Source organism: Hylobates moloch, unplaced genomic scaffold, assembly GCF_009828535.3.
Source record: "Hylobates moloch isolate HMO894 unplaced genomic scaffold, HMol_V3 SCAFFOLD_8, whole genome shotgun sequence".
NCBI lineage: Eukaryota > Metazoa > Chordata > Mammalia > Primates > Hylobatidae > Hylobates > Hylobates moloch.
In genome coordinates, this window is record NW_026652283.1 from 101,938,072 (window position 1) to 101,943,704 (window position 5,633).

General features: G+C 44.9%; 1 pseudogene; it reads right to left on the reverse strand.

Moving 5' to 3' along the window:
* Positions 1–3,776: 3,776 nt before the first annotated feature.
* On the reverse strand, positions 3,777–5,246 carry LOC116472475 (ubiquitin-ribosomal protein eL40 fusion protein-like; annotated as a pseudogene).
* Between the last annotated feature and the right edge of the window lie 387 nt (positions 5,247–5,633).

Here is a 5,633-nt window from a genome sequence, read left to right on the forward strand (position 1 = left end):
CTGTAATCCTAGCTACTTGGGAGGCTGAGGCACGAGAATCGCTTGAACCTGGGTGGCAAAAGTTGCAGTGAGTTGAGATTGCACCACTGCACTCCAGCCTGGGTGACAGAGCGAGACTCCGTCTCGGAAAAAAAAAAAAAAAAGAGGCTGGCAAGATGAGATAACTTGCCTAAAGACACAACTAGCACAAGGAGAATCGGCCGGGATAGTCTGCCCCCAGACCAGGCAGGCTTCACCACTGAGCAACCCTGATTCAGATCAATGTTGCTGATCTTGCTGTTGCTGTTACCTCTATCTGTAATGCCCTTCTCCCCCTCCCCCCCATTTATTTGATGATGTAATACTATAAAAGGAAAAAATTTTTTTCTTTTTTTGAGACAGAGTCTCACTCCCTCTCCCATGCTGGAGTGCAGTGGTGTGATCTCGGCTCACTGTAACCTCTGCCTCCCGGGTTCAAGCGATTCTCTTGCCTCAGCCTCCCGAATAGCTGGGACTATAGGTGCCTGGCTAATTTTTGTATTTTTAGTAGAGACAGGGTTTCACCATGTTGGCCAGGCTGGTCTTGAACTCTTGAACTCAAGTGATCCTCCTGCCTCAGCTTCCCAAAGTGCTGGATGACAGGCATGAGCTACCGCACCTGGTCGGAAAAACAATTTTTTCTTTCTACTCTCACACACCAAGCAATCTCCGGTGGACACCAACTGGGTATCCTATAATTACCTTCAATTCCGATGCTTCCTACCAGGAGATAGTGTCAGATCCCATTTGTTGAGGGCTCAGGCCCACAAGACAACCCCAACTTCAGATGCCAATCACAAGTAGTAGGTTGTTACCTGTACTTCTGACTGACCAGCTACAAACCAGAGTTCTCATCAATAATTTGTTGAGATGCCTCACATAACTCAGAGAAACACATTTACTGTTTTACTAGAAAGAATATTACAAAAGATAGAGATGTACAGCTAGATGAGGTGATGGAAAAGGCAAGTTATGGGGGCACGTGGAGCTCTCCTGCCCTCTCCCGCCACCTTCACATGTTCAGTAACCAGAAAGTTCATCAAATCTTGTTATTCCAGAGTTTTTATAGCATTTAATCCCTGCCTCCCTCTTCTTTCCCAAAGGTTGGTAGCTGGGCTGAAAATTCCAAGCCTCTAATCCTCTAATCAATTGGTGTTTCTGGTGACTGACCCCATTTCTGGTGACTGGACTATCTAGTGGTCCCACTGTAGGTAATCACATTAGTTAGCATAGACTCAGAAGTTATGAAAGTGTCTTGTTTTGAATAACAAAAGACATTGCTATCACTCAGGAAATTCTAAAGGTTTTAGGAGTGAGTGCTATAATAGGAACCTAGGACAAAAATCAAATATGTTTTATATTATACCACGTATACCATCATGAATCAGTTTAAATCTACTACATTTCTCTATAGCTTTTCCAAACATCTTCATATTCACCTTTCTCCCACAGAGGGCAGCCTTATCCCCTCCCACCCTCAGTGGAATTCATTCCATTTCTTTCATTGAGGTTCCTAGGACTCAGAACTACACACATTGCTTTGTTGACAGTTGTTTATATATTGGTGTTTTGCACTCTGAACTCCATGAGATAGGGACAAGGTCTGTTTTTATTTCCTCATCTTTTGAATATTTATCTGTATGCCCAGCCTATAGAAATAAAGAACAATGAAGTAATTTTCCTTGTGTCTTTGCCCCGCTGAGGCTGCTCTGGTGCTCTTGAAAACACTATTCCAATGATTTTACTTTTCTTTATAGGATCAGATGATAGAAAACATTTAAATTTTAGCTATGACCAAGAAGAGGCAATGAAGATACATATAACTGCCAAAGAACCCTCTGCTAAAAGTTAAGAATGGTTTCATGTGGCCAGGTGCGGTGGCTCACACCTGCAATCCCAGCACTTTGGGAGGCTGAGGCAGGCAGATCACCTGATGTTGTCGGGAGTTTGAGACCAGTCTGATCCACATGGAGAAACCCCATCTCTACTAAAAATACAAAATTAGCCAGGCGTGGTGGTATATGCCTGTAATCCTAGCTACTTGGGAGGTTGAGGCAGGAGGATTACTTGAACCCGGGAGGTGGAGGTTGCAGTGAGCCGAGATCGCACCATTGCACTCCAGCCTGGACAACAAGAGTGAAACTCCACCTCGGAAAAAAAAAAAAAAGAATGGTTTCACACTTTTCAAAATACCAAAGAAGCTGCTCTCTGTCTTTATAAACTATACCTTGGCCTATAGAGAATTGTTCTTGGGAAGACTTCACTCCTCAGGATGGAGATCTTGCCAAGGAGTTTTTAGGATTATCTACTGCTCCAGATAGGAAGTATTCTGAATTCAGGATACAGCTAAAACTCATTAACTTTAGGTACTACCACTTCATTGCTACTGATGAATTTAGGTTTACATTTACCTTTGTTTAGCAAATGTTTCCCTGTGCCACATTTCAAATTAATTTTTTTTTTAAATGGAGTCTGGACCTGTCCCCCAGGCTGGGGTGCAATGGCGTGATCTTGGCTCACTGCAACCTTGGCCTCCGGGGTTCAAACAATTCTCCTGTCTCAGCCTCCTGAGTAGCTCGGACTATAGGTGCCCGCCACCACGCCCAGCTAATTTTTATATTTTTAGTAGATATGGGGTTTCACCGTGTTGGCCAGGCTGGTCTCAAACTCCTGACCTCAGGTGATCCACTTGCCTTGGCCTCCCAAAGTGTTGGGATTACAGGCGTGAGCCACTGCACCTGGCCCCAGATGAATATTTAAAATATTCAAGAATACAATTTACTTTTCAGCACCTTGGAACACTTTATAGCCATCTCTGGTTGCACAAAAGCAATTTTAACACATTATCTTCTTGAATGAACTTTGGCTGAGGTTGAATTAAGTGGGCAACTGAGTGATACATTTAATAATTCAGATCTTTGCTACATTCCTCTTCTAGCAGTTGGGATGAAATGAGGAGCGGAAAAAGTGCATGGCAACAAAGACGTCACTAAAAAAATATTTGTGGATTAAATAAACCAATAATTTTTTCTCCTTGCAAGATAGATGAACAGAAGTTCATTGTTTAGGAAGGTCTGCCAAGCATATATTTTTAAGACCTTCTTGAAGCTGACTATTTAACACTTTCAACTCTGGCACCATGGTTCTTGTCTCCTACTTTGTTCTTGTTACTATGGCCACATCCTCAGCTGCCATCTAAGATGCTCTTAGGTCTTAAGAAGAACAGATGTATTGCCCCACTTGTACATTTACTCATTTAACACATGTGCTGAGAGTTTACAGGGGCCAAACACTCATGTAGGCATAGGGATATCCGAGAAAAAACCAAAAACCAAAAACCAAATTTGCTGTACACATGAAGCTTACATGGAGCTCGCATTTGTGTGTGTGTGTGTGTGTGTGTGTGTGTGTGTAGACAATAAGCATAATAAATCATAAAATATATAGAATGTTATAGCCAGACGTGGTGGCTCACAGCTGTAATCTCAGCACTTTGGGAGGCCAAGGTAGGTGGATCACCGGAGGTCAGGAGTTCTAGACCAGCCTGGTCAACATGGTGAAACCCCGTATCTACTAAAAATACAAAAAATTAGCTGGGTGCGGTGGCAGGCGCCTGTAATCCCAGCTACTCAGGAGGCTGAGGCAGGAGAATCCCTTGAACCTGGAGGGTGGAGGTTGCAGTGAGCCGAGATCGTGCCACTGCACTCCAGCCTGGGCAACAGAGTAAGGCTCCACCTCGAAAATAAATAAATAAAAAAGAATGGTGCCAATAGTAAGAGCAGTTCCACTCACCAGAACTTAAAACCAGTATTTCTGTGGGCTTCAGCTTCCTCATCTGTAAAATGGAACTATAACATATTTTGTAGTATTGTTGTTTTGTTTGTTTTTGCTGCTCCTATCGCTTCTCGGCCTTTTGGCTAAGATCAAGTGTTTTTGCTGCTCCAGTCAACGAAAGAGACACTCTATTGAGGCTTCAGGGAGGCTGCCCTTCGAGGAAGGAAGAGCCCTGACCTTCTTCTTGGGGTGCAGGTTGTTGGTGTGGTCGCACTTCTTGCAGCAGTTGACAGCACAGGGGTGCAGGCAAGCATAGCACTTGCAGCAGATCATCTTGTCACAGTTGTATTTCTGGGAGAGCTGGCAGAGGGAAGGCTCAATAATGCCACCTTGCAGGCACAGCACCAGGTGCAGGGTGGACTCTTTCCGGATGTTGTAGTCTGAGAGAGTTCGGCCATCCTCCAGCTGTTTGCCGGCAAGTATCAGATGCTGCTGGTCAGGTGGGATACCTCCTTGTCTTGAATTTTGGCTTTGACATTCTCAATGGTGTCACTTGGCTCGACCTCAAGAGTGATGGTCTTGCCCGTGAGGGTCTTCACAACGATCTGCGTCTCTGCATCTGCAGCTCGGCTGCCTTGCTGAAGAAAAAGAGGATGGCAGATATTTTGCAGTATTGAGAGGATTAGAAATGAAATATGTTTGCCAAATGTCACAGTCTCTAATTGTAGGCCTCTTTACATAGTAGCTATTAATAGAGGCACATCTGCTCTTGTACAAGTAAGTGAACAATGTGTGCTGGACTGGAAGTAACTCTCTGGGAAATTTAGGACAAAAGGGGACTAGGGCCCAAAGAAGGAACGAGTCATCCAGCATACCTAGCTACCTATTGCTGACAAAAAGCTTTACTAATACCCTGTTGGAGATGAATAGGATGTGAGCTCCGGATCCGCTGATGTATTTATATATCCTTCCATTGCACGGCTTCAGTTCTTCCCAACTAAACCTCTCCTTATCTTTTTTTATTTTTTTTGAGACAGGGTCTAGCTTTGTCGCCCAGGCTGGAGTGCAGTGGCGTGATCACAGCTCACTGCAACCTCTGCCTCCTGAGTTCAAGCGATTCTCCTGCCTCAGCGTCCTGAGTAGCTGCGATTACAGGCGCGTGTCACCACGCCAGGCTAATTTTTGTATTTTTAGTAGAGACGGGGGGTTTCATCATATTGGTCAGGCTGGTCTCGAACTCCTGATCTCAGGTGATCCGCCCACCTCGGCCTCCCAAACTGCTGGGATTACAGGCGTAATCCACTGCGCCCGGCCAAATTTCTCATTTTATGAAACACTCAAGAGAAACCTGTTAACAATAATGACAATTATCAGCATGCTATGTGCCAGGCACTTTTATGAATATAAATCCCTTTAATCCTTCAATGAGCCTGCGTGGCAGGTATTACAATCATTCGGTTACAGAAGGGATATTTGAGAGACGGCCTACAGGGTGGACTCAAGAATGTGGCAGCTGGCCGGGTGTGGTGGCTCACCCCTGTAATCCCAGCACTTTGGGAGGCCGAGGCTGGTGGATCACCTTAGCTCAGGAGTTCGAGACCAGCCTAACCAACATGGTGAAACCCCGTCTCTACTAAAAATACAAAAAGTTGCCGGTCGTGGTGGCGCGCGTCTGTAGTCCCAGCTACTCAGGTGGCTGAGGCAGGAGAATAGCTTGAACCCAGGCAGCGGAAGTTGCAGTGAGCCGAGATCATGCCATTGCACTCCAACCTGGGCTGGTGCAAGACTCCGTCTCAAAAAAAAAAAAAAAAAAAAAAGTGGCAGCTGTCGTGGTGCTTAGT